This window comes from Bos taurus, chromosome 13 (assembly GCF_002263795.3).
Source record: "Bos taurus isolate L1 Dominette 01449 registration number 42190680 breed Hereford chromosome 13, ARS-UCD2.0, whole genome shotgun sequence".
Lineage (NCBI taxonomy): Eukaryota > Metazoa > Chordata > Mammalia > Artiodactyla > Bovidae > Bos > Bos taurus.
In genome coordinates, this window is record NC_037340.1 from 76,270,339 (window position 1) to 76,284,739 (window position 14,401).

Genomic DNA, 14,401 nt, shown 5'->3' on the forward strand with positions numbered 1-14,401 from the left:
CTACGTTTTACAGAAGAGGGATCTGAGGCTTACAGAGGTTAAGTGACTTGCCCAGCTCCACCCAGCTTCTGTGTGGCCCAGCTGCGATTCAAACCAGGAAGTCTGGTTCTGGAGTTCATGCCCTTACCCACTATGACACACGGGTTCTCAGTGAGTTCTTCTGTGCAATCACCTGTATCATCTTCATCTCCTGCCCAGGTGGAAACCACCGATACCTAGGTTAGCCCAAGAACTCATCACCCCATTCACTGCAGAGGCCAACCCATGCCAACCACGTGGGTTTATTTCACTGGCTGGACCGACCGGGACATTTCAGGAATATGTCAATAGGAGGGTGAGGGGCAGAAAGGAGCTTGGGAAGAACTCTGAGGCAGAAACTGCACGTGCCTCCCCTTCTGGTCGTTCTTTGGTCTACAGGATCCAATTTTTTCAGGGGATGGAACTTGCTGCCCTCTGGCAACAACCAGCATTAGTCTAAGCCAGTAGACTCAAAGGTGTGAAATTGTCCCAAGAGGTGTTTCTCAGGAATTCATGAGTTTTTGGTTGTCACGTGACTGGGGGATGTTTCTGCTGTCTAGCGGGGGTGCAGGAAATGCGGACAATTCAACATGCTCCACACAGTGAAGAATCAGCCCAACTGCAGCACGACTTTCTAACATCCCGCCAGACACCCACGGAGGTGAAACAGCTTTTTATACTGCCCGACCTGAGACATGAACTCCATTTTACATATAAACTCCAAAGATACTTTTGTGCGGTTCTATCCTAAACCAAGTCTTCTGGGAATATGACCACTAGGGAACTTGAGGGAAGACGGTAGCTTGTTTCACTCGGAAATTTTGGTAGGCCATTCTCTATTTTGGAAAAGCATATTGCGTATGGCCACAGCACTGGTGGTCTTCGAGCTGTCAAAGCCAAACATCTGTATGTATCTCACTGCTTTCGGAGCTGTCAGATCTCCATGATTTTGCCCCAGTGTGAACATCTGCTTCATTACACCCTCTGACATAATATGCTAAGTGTTCATAGGCTCAATATATAGCTTAATTATAAATCAATTTCCTTTTTAGTTTTCCTTTAAATTACTGTCAGGATACTTTATATAATCTATCTGCACATATATTTTAATAATAATCTATGAATTCACTTCAGGGAAACTTGGCAAAATACATTTGCTATAAGAAGAGGGTGTTTGGCCTGCTAATTTGGTGAACCACTGAGCTAAGTCAAACATAAAAAACCTATTTCCCATGTCAGTGTTTGGCTTAGAGGTGAGTATAAAACCCAACCCTGGGCCAGTGAAGCATAAAGCTAAGTCTGCTGGTGTGGGGGTGTCCTTGGAAGAATTTTGCTAAGTAAAAGAGGTAGCAATGAATCCTGCTTTCTATTCCCATTTTGTATGGGAATATTTCAATGCAAAGAAATCGAGGAGAACAATAGAATGGGAAAGACTAGAAATCTCGTCAAGAAAATTAGAGGTACCAAGGGAACATTTCATACAAAGATGGGCACAATAAAGGAAAGAAATGGTATGGATCTAACAGAAGCAGAAGACATTAAGAGGTGGCAAGACTACACAGATGAACTGTACAACAAAGATCTTCATGACCCAGATAATCATGATGGTGTGATCACTGGATTAGAGCCAGACAGCCTGGAATGCGAAGTCAAATGAGCTTTAGGAAGCATCACTATGAACAAAGCTGGTGGAGGTGACGGAATTCCAGTTGAGCTATTTCAAATCATAAAACATGACACTGTGAAAGTGCTGCACTCAATATGCCAGCAAATTTGGAAAACTCAGCAGTGGCTGCAGGACTGGAAAAGGTCAGTTTTCATTCCAATCCCAAAGAAAGGCAATGCCAAAGAATGCTCAAACTACTGCACAATTGCACTCATCTCACACACTAGCAAAATATGCTCAAAATTCTCCAAGCCAGGCTTCAACAGTACATGAACCGTGAACTTCCAGATGTTCAAGCTGGTTTTAGAAAAGGTAGAGGAACCAGAGATCAAACTGCCAACATCCATTGGATCATTGAAAAAGCAAGAGAGTTCCAGAAAAACATCTACTTCTGCTTTATTGACCACGCCAATGCCTTTTGACTGTGTGAATCACAGCAAACTATGGAAAATTCTTAAAGAGATGGGAATACCAGACTACCAGACCTGCCTCCTGAGAAATACGTATGCAGGTCAAGAAGCAACAGTTAGAACTGGACATGGAACAACAGACTGGTTGCAAATCGGGAAGGGAGTCCGTCAAGGTTGTATATTGTCACCGTGGTTATTTAACTTATATGCCGAGTACATCATGAGAAATGCTGGGCTGGATGAAGCACAAGCTGGAATCAAGATTGCTGGGAGAAATATCAATAATCTCATATGCATATGACACCACCCTTTTGGCAGAAAGCAAAGAAGAGCTAAAGAGCCTCTTGATGAAAGTGAAACAGGAGAGTGAAAAAGTTGCCTTAAAACTAAACATTCACAAAACTAAGATCATGGCATCTGGTCCCATCACTTCATGGCAAATAGATGGGGAAACAATGGAAACAGTGAGAGACTTTATTTTTTGGGGGCTCCCAAATCACTGCAGATGGTGACTGCAGCCATGAAATTAAAAGATGCTTGCTCCTTGGAAAAAAAGTTATGACCAACCTAGATAGCACATTCAAAAGCAGAGACATTACTTTGCCAACAAAGGTCCGTCTAGTCAAAGCTATGGTTTTTCCAGTAGTCATGTATGGATGTGAGAGTTGGACCATAAAGAAAGCTGAGTGCCAAAGAATTGATGCTTTTGAACTGTGCTGTTGGAGAAGATTCTTGAGAGTCCCTTGGACAGCAAGGAGATCCAACCATCTCCATCCTAAAGGAGATCAGTCCTGGGTGTTCATTGGAGGGACTGATGCTGAAGGTGAAACTCCAAAACTTTGGCCACCTGATGTGAAGAAGTGACTCACTGGAAAAGACCCTGATGCTGGGAAAGATTGAAGGCAGGAGAAGGGGATGGCAGAGGATGGGATGGTTGGATGGCATCACCGACTCAGTGGACATGAGTGTGAGCAAGCTCCGGGAGTTGATGATGGACAGGGAAGCCTGGCGTGCTGCTGTCCATGGGGTTGTAGAGTCAGACATGACTGAGCAACTGAACTGAACTGATGGGGATGTAATGTCCAGAGTTGTGGCAGCCATCTAAGATCATGAAGCAACAAAGACCAAAGACAGGCTGAGGACAGACAAACAGGCTAGGAATAGCCTGGGCTCTTGATGACACTATTTTACCAACAAATTGGCCTCTGGGCTCCCCTGCTTTGGACTCCTGTTATGTGAGATTTAAGTGTTTTCTACTGTATAAGCCACCCTCAGCCAGATGATTAGGACTCCAAACCACTAAGACTCTAGTAGGTTTTTCTGTTCTCTGAAATATTGAGGTAAGTGGCCTGCAATCAGAAGTCTGTGGACACTGCCTGTCTCTGGAACATGCCAGAAATGCTGCTTTTGGATGATCTAATTTTCACCAGAGCATGAACATCTCCTGGACTTTTGTTTTTTAAGAAAACACTCCCCTTCTCTGGCTGCCAAGGTGGGTCAAGTCACCCACTGGGGCCCTGGTCTTGATTCAATAAGAAAGGCTATTGGCAGCATTCTCCCCCTAACACATCTGGCTTCCACCTGGCCAAACACATCTTGGGTACCGCTCATGGTCCCTGGGGACGGCCCTCCCCATCAACTCACACACACAAGCCCTGCTTCATAACGACTCTAGAGTTTGGGATAGAACTCATCCAAGTTTGAAGTGAGGCCCAGGTGTGCAAAGCTGTGGATCCAGGCCTTTTGCAAGGTGAAGCTACACATCAGAAGCCAGGGCCACTGGGCAACGTGTGTTTTGGAATCATAATAAGAGACCGTGGAAAATTCAAAACAGTGGCGGCTGCTGGTTAGAGAGAATTCCATGAAGTCTGGGTCTGGGCTAGAGGAGACGCTCTGGAGACCAGGCTAACAGCTGTTCTACCAAGGAGGTATTGTGCTGCCTGTTTAAGGGCCAGGATCCTTACGAACTTAAGCAGTTTCCCAAGGGCATCTGTTGCAGAGTGATCACTGTTTAGCTCTGTCTGCTAATCACGGAGCAATGAGGAGATGGATGGTGGCGGGGGGGCAGTGGTTTCAGCCTGAGCCTTTGGGAGTCTCTCAGGACCGTCATAAAGAGGTGAGAGTGTGGGACGTGCTAAAAATATTCATCAAATAGATGCATGACAGGCATTGCAGTGGGGAGGGAAGAGGGCGGAAACCCCACAAGAGAACAAAACACATTCTCCCTAAATGATTATGTCCAGTCCCAAGGCTTAAAATAACATGGATGCACTGATGACTCTCTTAATTTCAGGTGCCAGCCCCACACAGCTCCAGACTTGTGTATGCAGCACCCAGTGAGCTTCTGGCCACCCAGGAAGAGTGTCATCTCACACTCCACATCTCCAAACTAAATTCTGGATCAGCCTCCCTCCTCCAAACCTTCTCTGCTCATCTTCTCTATACCAATCACCCTACACCAAGCTGCCCAGTTATCTTTGACTCCTTGGCCCTAGAGATGTTGGGGCTGCCTCATTTCTCATTGTCCGGGTTGGGGGTGTCTTGCACGTTGAAGATGGTTAACAGCATCCCTGGCCTCCACCCACTGGTTTCCAGCAGCATCCCCTCCCTAGTGTGACAATCAAAACGTCTCCATGTTTTTGTGCTAAGTCGTTTAGTCATGTCTGACTCTTTGTGACCTGATGGACTACAGCCCCAGTCAGGCTCCTCTGTCCATGAGGATTCTTCAGGCAAGAATACTGGAGTGGGTTGCCATGCCCCCCTCCAGGGGATCTTCCTGATCTGGGGATCGAACTCGTGTCTCTTAAGTCTCTTGCATTGACAGGCGGGGTTCTCTACCACTAATGCCACCTGAGAAGCCCCCCCAAAACATCTCCAGACATTGCTAAATGTCCCCTGGGGGGGCAGAGCTGTCCTTGGTTGGAAACTACAGTGCTTCCCTCACTTTGAGCATCCAATCCATCAGAAAGTTCCACTGGTTCCGCCTTCAAGATACATCTCCAATTCACCCCTTTCACTCCATTTCCTCTGCTACCACCAAAATCCTGGCCAATATGAGCTCGCAAACTCATATCCCAGCTTCCTCTTACAAAGCATCCTTCTCATGGTAGCCACTGAGATCTTTCTAAAATACTGATCTTGTCATTCCCGGACTTAAAACTCTCCAATGGTTTTCATTTCATTTGAAATAAAAAATGAATTTCTCGCCCTGGCCCTCATTTCTCACCACTGACCTCATTTCCCCACTACCCCTCTTCTTACTCACTGCCCTTCAGACCATCGAACTTCACCTCGTGTTTTAAACTGGTGTCTCAAATAGGCCACCCCTCTCCATCTCCAGGCCTTTGCACTGGCTGTTCCTTCTACCCAGAATGCTCTTCCTTAGGTTGTGGGCTCATCTCAAAAAATTTAGGTCACAGCTTAAAAGTCACATCCTCAGACAGGCCTCCCTGACCACCTGTCAAAAGCTGTGCCCCGCCCCCATCATTTCTGTCATGTTACTATCTTGTTCCTGGAGGAGGGCATGGCAACCCACTCCACTGTTCTTGCCTGGAGAATCCCATGGACAGAGGAGCCTGGCAGGCTACAGTTCATGGGGTTGCAAAGAGCCGGACAAGAAACTAACACTTTACACTTTCAACTTGTTTCCACCATAGAGGCTGTCACTTTCTGAAAAAGTCTCAGACTTGTTTGCTTGTGTATTATCTTCTCACCCTCTGGAATGTAAATGCCATGTTGGTTCTCTCTTGCCCATCCTAATGCCTAACACAGAGCCTGGCACACTGTAGTTGCTCAGTAAACACACGTGCACTGACAAATAAGAGGAATGCCCTCTTAATCTATACTGCTAAGTCGCTTCAGTCGTGTCTGACTCTGTGCGACCCCATAGATGGCAGCCCACCAGGCTCCCCCGCCCCTGGGATTCTCCAGGCAAGAACACTGGAGTGGGTTGCCATTTCCTTCTCCAATGCATGAAAGTGAAAAGTGAAAGTGAAGTCACTCAGCGTGTCCGACTCTTAGCGACCCCATGGACTATAGCCTACCAGGCTCCTCCATCCATGGGATTTTCCAGGCAAGAGTACTGGAGTGGGGTGCCATTGCCTTCTCTGTCTTAATCTATACAGAACACCTTTATATGCCCGATCTCACTTAGAGCATTTCCTCTGCCTTCTGGCAGCCTCTGCAACAGACAGGAGGACAAGATAGACACAGGCGAGGGCCCTCTTTCCACCTCTCTGCTCACATGGAACACACACACACACATACACACAGCAGTCTGGTTCCCTTCCAACAGCCAGAGCCTTCCCTGAGAGTTTGATTCAGCAGGATCTAGAATTTGAGTGTTTTTTTTTTTTTTTTAAACAAAAGCCTCCAGGCGATTTTCGTGGTGGAAGGTTGGGCAAACGCTGCCCCTGGCCACCAGAAAGCACAGAATTGAGGCCAGGTGACACACGTCAGACACTGAGGGAGAAAAGTTCAGCTTCTAATTCTTGTTGACCCAGTGAAGGGGTGGGGGAGGCTGCCCACCCAGGAGCTGTTTCTATGGTCCCCACTTCAACCGAATTGGAAGCAGGTCCATCTAGCCATGATCTCTCCCATTCATGTCCACCCCCACCCCCATCACAGGCACTGGCTGTCACCTCTCCAGCAACCAGCCCTCCTTTCCCTGGTGTCCCCTGGGGCTTTGGGGTTTCAGTTGGTCTGCCCCAACCCCTGAGTACAGGGTGGAGCCTGGGAGCCTGGCCTGAAGACCATGGTTAGCGACTCATTTCTGTGACCAGTGATCGGCTTGGAGAGAACACGTGATGTAAAACAGTCCAATCAGATAGATGCCTGGGGCTTGGGTGGGCATTACCAGAAAGGAAGCTTATTCTTTTCTGGTGGGCTCAAAGGAGAGAGGATGAGGGGGATAGCTCTTGAACTCAACACCTTAGTCACGAGAATAGTCAGTGTTTCCCCAGGGCTTGCCTGTGTCAGATGCCAGGCTAAGCACTTGACACCAGTCATCTCATTCCATCCTTTCCTACCAGCCAGGAGAGGGGTGCTATGATCATCGTCACTGGCTGGATGAAAACACGAAGGCAGAGTAACGTGGGCTAAGTAACGTGCCGTGGATCACACAGCCGGGCTGGTAGCCAGGCACGCACTGGCTCTCCTGACCGCGGTGCCAGAGCCTGCCTGCCCCTCGGCAGGCAGGAGAGAGAAACCATCCCCATGGAAGGAAGTGCAGAGACGGAGAGGAACAGATTCTCAGGCCAGAACCTGAGCGGTGACTCAGCTGAGCCTGAAGCTGTTCCCTTAGCAATTTTCAGTCATGGAAGCCAGTAAGTCCCCTTCTCTCCTAACACTGATTTGTGATCCCTCCCTGCCCCTGCCCCTCCCCCCAACCCCAGCTTTCTGTTGCTTACAAGAAAAAAGATCCTGGTTACTTTTCAGTCCTTCTAGGAAAATATCCCCTAACTGATAATCCACTTGTGATTTACACAAGCAGTTGCCCAGTAAAGACCAGCTGATGCGAGTGGCGATGGCTCTGGCTTCCCACCCATTAACCGGCTGAGCTGGTAACCCTGATACCCACCTGCGGCCAGCCCCACGCCATGTCCCCTTTCGGCTCCGGCTCCGAGTGAGGCCTCGTTCCCTAGCAACCACCCAATTAGGCAATCACGCCATTTATCAGGGTGCCAATTAATTATAATGATCTTAATGATCTTCCAATTAGCTAGTGCCTTGAATCCAGATCAGGGGCCCTGCAGATTCCTCACCAGGGCCCATCACGAGGAGGCCCACGGAACCTGGGTGAGGCCTCCCTCGCCTGGAGGTGAGTCCTGAGAGGCGGCCGCACCTTCCATATCCACTGGTCTCACAGGGCCCAGGCCTGAAGCAAAGGGCCCTGGACCCCTGGAGCACCCCTCCAGGCTCAGGCGACCTCATCACCAACCACACGAGGGCCACACCTCTAGGCGAAGTTTCACCCATTGTACCTTCAAGGGGCACAAACCCTCACCTCAGATCTCATGGCTCTTTTACGCCAGCCCCTGCGTGATGAGTCCCTCTGCATCCTGACTAGAGGAGTGTGTGTGTGTGTATACTTGTAGGGAGGAGGGAACATGGCCAGGCAGTCGTGTGTTTTCCTCAAGGCACCCCAGCCCTGAGATTAAAAATACACAGCCCAGGCTCCCCAACATTGGAGGTTTGAGGGGCTTCTGCCTTCCAAAGTCTGATTGTCTAATTGTGTTCTTTTGCTGCACGACACTTGGAAAAGAGGCCAAGGTCAAGGAGGGGGAAGAATACGGTGGGTCAGAGTGGACCCTGGGCCCCAGGGTCTCACCAATCCCGGCTTGATGACTGACCGGCTGTCAGAAAGTCACAATCCTCTCAGTGACTTAGTTTCCTCTTCTTTAACATGACGACAATCAGAGGACCTACCTCCCGGGAGTTTTGTGTGAATTAAATGTTATTATGTACAAGGATTTAGAAGAGTGCTTGGCCCATGAACTGCTTCTTAAGTGTTAGCTGTCATCTCAAGTCTAGACTAAGCGCTCTCTTAACTACTAGCTGGTCAGAAATGTTGATATTCTTTTGCAGGGCAAGGCTTTTGGTCTCTTTCTGAGGGGTGGAAGTCTAAGAACAGATTGGATGGAGTTGGGCGTGATTCTCCGTCTGGCTAACTCCAGAGACCAGACTCTGCCCCCTTGAGGCAGGTCCAAACAGATAAATCAAACAAATCCGGGGAAAGGAAGAGGGAAATGTTATTTCCAAATCCAAAGGATCTTCAAGTGTCCGGGTGTGCGAGTGCACACCAGCTAGGTGATCAGGATGGCAGTTCAAGGGAAGAGTTGGGCAGGGGACACACACATGCCTGTGTGTATGCATGTGCGCACGCATACACACAGCCACAGGGTCCTTCTCCAGGCTGAGGCTTTCTACAATCAAATCATCATTCGACCTTCAAGTCTGAAAACTTAACATATAATTAAGGTTTCAGAAAATGCCATAAACTCAAATTTTAAAAACCCAATAAATATACACAAAGCCCAAAGCCACACTGCCTCTTATCCACTGTAGCCATGCCAACATCATGCATTTATGTCCATAAACTTGGCCCAAGGAAGATCCTTCACATGCAAATATCCAACAGGCATCAGCCAAGCCTGCCATCCCCCATCGAGCTGCTAATGAGGGCACTAAATGACACACCTGGACAGACTTGTGATGAGCTCTAGCTTCCACACACGGACAAGCAAACCTGGGAGAACCTCTCTCACCAGGTAAGTGATCTTTAGTCTCCTCCCCACCCTCTTTCTATATGGAATGAATGGTTTCAATTTAATTAAAACCCTCCAGTGGCTCTGTAATGGGGAGTGGAGATGCAGCAAGAAATCCCCTTCGCTATTAAACTGCAAGAAGAGAGCAACTCTTCCTGCTCTGGGGAGAGGCGCAGGCTGTCCTCCAGGGAAAGCCCATCCTCCCTGCTTCTCTGGCCCCCAGAGAACCAGCTTGAGAGCATCCTTCCTTCTCTGCCGCAAAGACAGTGAGGGCAGCCCTGTAGGAGAGAAGCAGGGGACAGATGGAGGGGTGCACGGGCGGGCGCCCCAACATGCACAGATGTGTAAATACCCAGATTCAAACGTAAGCTGAATGTAATGACTTGGTTAATTAAATATTGACTTTTAACTCAAAAAGTAATTAAAACAAGCTGCAGGAAAGGCTGCCAGAGAGGAGAGGGGGCAGGGAATATTCAGAACTCTCAGGAAGGTGGAGGAGAAAAGGGGTTGCCAAAATGGGCTTGTCCTACTGTGTGCAGGCAGAGTGGTCTTCAGTGTCCAGACAAGAAGTTGCAGACAGAGGTCATTGGGCAAAATCAGGATTTGCGTGTGTCTCCTTCCCCCGCTTAGACTGCATCTCTTTCCCCAGCTGCCCTCCAAGTGAACTAAGAGCTCCCACTGCTCAGAAACCAGGTTTTCTGTTCATCGCTTCTCTCTGGAACGTAACGGTGGTGCCAGGCACCAGGAGGTGCTTCACAAACGCTTGTAGAACGAATGAATGAACTACTATAAAGAATGCTTTTTTAAAAAAAGTACACTCCTAGAAATCGCTGCAGCTTCACTGTCACACTTCCGAAATCCTCGGGCGCCCGGGGCCTCTGTCTACAAGGAGATGAGAACTGGTTCTGACCCAGCCTGGGAGGAAGTTTGTCTTTATAATCCTATTTGCCCTTTCGGTATCTGCAAGTTCCCACTCTGAAGATCCGGTCCACCGCTTTCCCGTGTCCTGCCCGGACAAGCCCCACGTGGTCTGGCTACTAGCCGCTCCGCTGGGTCTAAACTCAAAAGGGTCCAGGAGGCCATCCCCCTGCGGCCGGCGAGTCCAGGAGCGCGGCCCCCGAGGCCTCCACGGCTCCGCGAGGCGTGTCGGTGGGTCAGGGGCGCGGTGGGAAGTCCTTGCCCGCTCGCCCAGCCCGCCAGCGGGGTCAAACCGGTCATCCTCCCGCGGCCCGCCGGCGCCACCCCGTTGCCCGCCGGGTCCCACCTCCGCGCTCCGCGCTGGGGCCGACGCCGGGCGGTCGGGACCGGCCCCGGGTTCACCTGGGCGGCGCTCGCGGCCGCACTGGCTCCGGGGCCGGCGAGGGCAGCCGGGAGCCCCCGCCTTGCCCACCTGGCCCCCGCGCCCCACTCACCAGCGCGCACGGCCCCGGCGGCCTCACCCGGCGCGGGGTGCCGCCGCCTCTGCCGCAGCCCGGCCGGGCAGCGGGGCGCAGGGGACTCCGCGCCGCTGCTGCCGCCGCCGCATCTCCGGCGAGTGCCGCCTCTCCTCCTCCCCTCCTCCGCCTCCTCCCGCCTCTCCGCCCTCGGCCCCCGCCCCGGCGCGCCGCCCTCGCCAAAGTCCGGGTCCGCGCCCCACCCGGGCCGCTCTCGCATCGCCCTGGTCCGGCCCCGCCGCGCCACCCAAGCCAGCCCCCGGGCACCGCTCGGCCCGCCCCGCCCCCCGCCTGCACCCCCAGCCTCCGCGCGGGGCGGGGAGCGGCGGGCCGGCCGCCGCGGGGACCCCGCCGCGGCGCCCTCCCAGCGCCCCACCGCGCGCGAGCGCTTTACCTCCGGCTGGAAGGACAGGCGGCCCGGCTGGCCCGGGCTCTGCTGCGCCGAAGTCCGGCCCTGGCCCCGAAGTCCGGCCCCGGACGGGGCAGTGGCGGAGAGCGGGGGTCGGAGCGGCACTCCGCCTCCCGATGCCTCGGGACCCCGCTGGCCGCGCTCCCGGCGCCGAGCGCGCACCCTCGCCGGGACACAGACGCACACTCACCCGGCACACACTCGCTCCCGCTCGCCCTCGGTGGAGAGTTGAAACAGCTGTGGGATTCGCCCCGGAGCTGGAAATGAGGGAGGGACGCGAGCCCGAGCCGTGCTTGCGCGGGGGTGTGTGTGTTAACACACACACGCACGAGGAGGGTATCCCTAATAAATCAAATATCGCAATAAAGTCAGGAGGGCCATCGATCAGGTCCACTTGGCTGGAAACGAAGAGAAAGAATCCTCGCCTCCTTTCCGCTTTCTTTTTCTCCTCCTTCGGAGCTCGAAGGAGCCAGGTGTTCCACGGGGCTTGCGACAGCCCCGGCCGGGCGCTCCTCTCGTAATGACACGTTAATAAATGTTTTCTTTTATCTGCTTTCACAAGGGCTCGCCCTGGTCTGCAAACACCCGACCGCCTTCCCTGAAAGCCCCGCGCTCGCCTCTAACCACACATGTTAGCCTTCGGAAACGCGGGCTGGAGCCGGGGCCGGCGGCTAGATCGCAGTGTGAACTGCCCACGCGCCCTGGGAGCTCCTCGAGACGTTAACTTGAGCTCACGTGAAAATAGCTGCCAGTTGCCCAGAAATGGTCCGGGAATAGCAAAGAAAGGAGAAAGTGGCCTCCTCTGAAAGGGGAGGAATTCGACTCAAGGTGGTGCTGTCTACCGCGCTTTCCCCCGTCCCCAGCCTCCCAGAAGAGGGCAGGGATGATAGGGGTGGGCAAAGGGCCGCCAGAGAAGCAACTAGTAGCTGCAGAAAGCACAGCTGAGTTGCTAAGAGAAAAAAAGCCTCAGTATATCAGTAGATCAGTATACTTGCCGGCGGTGGTGAACTGATGTAAACCGAGTAGCCCTCTTACAAGGGAAGTATTATTAGACCCATATTACAGATGTGCAGACCGAGTCACAGAGAGGTTAAGTAACAGGCCCAAGGTCACACAGGTGTAAGTAATGGACTCAGGATTTGAACCCAAGACATTTGGCTCCAGAGTTATGTTTTTAAATCACAGGGCATTGTTACTTTTCAACATAGCTTCTCCTTTCTCTGTTGCAGTCTTTCATGCCAGCTGGGGTTGTCATATTTAGTGACTAAACATATGGAAGGCCCATGAGGATGTACCTATACAAAAAAATTCTCCATTGTTTAGCCGAAATTCGAATTGAGCATCCTGACCTGATTGGGGCTGAAGACTCCTCTCACCATAATCTCCCTTAGCTACCCCTAGATCAACTGACAGTCCAAGTAAATCAGAAAAACCTGGCATTTTGCTTTTCCAAATCAGATTCTGGTGCCCACCTTTTGGGACCACTGAAGTTGCTCATCTTCTGCCCTCTTTTTGCTTTGGATCAAAATGTGAGGCTTACCTGTTCACTAGGACTGACGAAAAATAGTGAGGACGCCCCACCCTTTTGGCCTCGTCTTTGCAAAAGGGATGCATTTGCTGCAGAGTGCCTATTGCTGATATCTGGGAGAATCATAAAGCATAAAGCTGGCTATGTATGTAGTGTAACATTTTCTGTTAGCTGCATTGAAAAAAGAAAAAGGTAAAATTAATTTTAATAATATAGTTTTTTTAACTTAGTATATCTAAAATGGGAGAAGGCAATGGCAACCCACTCCAGTACTCTTGCCTGGAAAATTCCACGGATGGAGGAGCCTGGTAGGCTGCCGTCCATGGGGTCGCACAGAGTCGGACACGACTGAGCGACTTCACTTTCACTTTTCACTTTCATGCATTGGAGGAGGAAATGGCAACCCACTCCAGTGTTCTTGCCTGGAGAATCCCATGGACAGAGGAGGCTGGTGGGCTGCCGTCTATGGGGTCGCACAGAGTCGGACACGACTGAAGCGACTTAGCAGCAGCAGCAGCATATCTAAAATAGTATCAATTCAATGTGTAATCAATATGCAAATTATTAATGAGGTATCTTACAGTTTTGTCTTATTAAGTCTGGGGAATCTGGTGTGTGTTTGACACTTACAGCAGCTCTCAATTCAGACCAGCCCCATGGGGCTAGGGGAGCCCATGCTGCACAGTGCAGTTCTATGGCTCACGCCTGAGTGTTTACAGCAGGTTATCTCATGTAATCCTCTTCATCTTTCAAGAAAACCGATGCTCAGAAAGGTCAAGGGTCACAAAGTTGACAAATGGGATTCTGACCCACTCAAGGCGGTGCCTGACTTTGGGATACGTTTTTGCTATGGTAGCAGTTTTCTCACTGGGACCTCAGAGCCCCATGGGGGTGTCTCGGGGGCGAGGGGTGGAGGAGAGAGGTGAGATCTGCCTTTTGCTTGCTTTTTGTGTTGGGTTCTGGGGAGCATTTCAGAGGTCAAGGGGAATCCCATCCCCCAAAAGTTCAAAACCACATTGCCTTCCTTGAGGCCTCACGTTTACGAACATGGTTCTCCCTTCCCTAAGTGGGCCGTGCTAAGTCTCCTGGATCCTTGTCCACTCATCAGGGAACCCCAGCAGTGGAGGGGCAGCTCACGATTGCCTACATGGGGCTGTAGGCAGGGCTGAGATGGTGTCATTTGATTATCTGTTTTGGATAGTTCTTCTTTCAGCTGTTGCTGTTCAAAGACCAAACATGATGTCCGTGGCTCGCTTCTTATCCTTTTTGAGGAAGAAGGGGATGGATCTTGTGTGTGAGTGCCTCTTTGTGCGTGTTTACACATGCCTCTGTGTGCAATCAAGCATGTGTCTACTGCAGGCAGATGCTGTGGATCCAGCTTCAGGTCAGGACTTAACTCACCAGCTCAGACACTCACGGGGCCTGAGGGTCTGCAAAGTGCCCTCTGGCCACGTTCTTTTCCCGGTAATTCTCAGCAAACCCACGGTCGTCTGGGTCCGAGGCCTCGGCCTAAGTTTCCCAGGTTCCCTGCAGGCAGGTGGGGACTCCTGGCCCCATTTGGGAGCGCAGGGTCCTCCTGGGAAACACCAGGGGCCTCAGGGGTTCAGATGCCCCCTAGCCTGGGAAGTCACTCAGCCACTGCTGGGCGGGGACCTGGGTGGGGGCTCAGGAT

At 51.3% G+C, this 14,401-nt stretch overlaps 1 protein-coding gene across 5 annotated transcripts in view; it reads right to left on the bottom strand.

Moving 5' to 3' along the window:
* SULF2 (sulfatase 2) overlaps positions 1-11,859 on the bottom strand; it is a 125,842-nt gene extending 113,983 nt beyond the window's left edge. Inside the window, exon 1 of one of the 5 annotated variants that reach the window (XM_005214758.5) lies at positions 11,392-11,859. The gene's annotated coding sequence lies outside the window, so the exon portion shown is untranslated. Of the gene's footprint in view, positions 1-10,771; positions 10,893-11,186; positions 11,326-11,391 lie in introns of those variants that run through there. The other 4 variants (XM_005214757.5, XM_005214756.5, XM_025000701.2 and 1 more) reach the window with 4 other exon arrangements.
* Between the last annotated feature and the right edge of the window lie 2,542 nt (positions 11,860-14,401).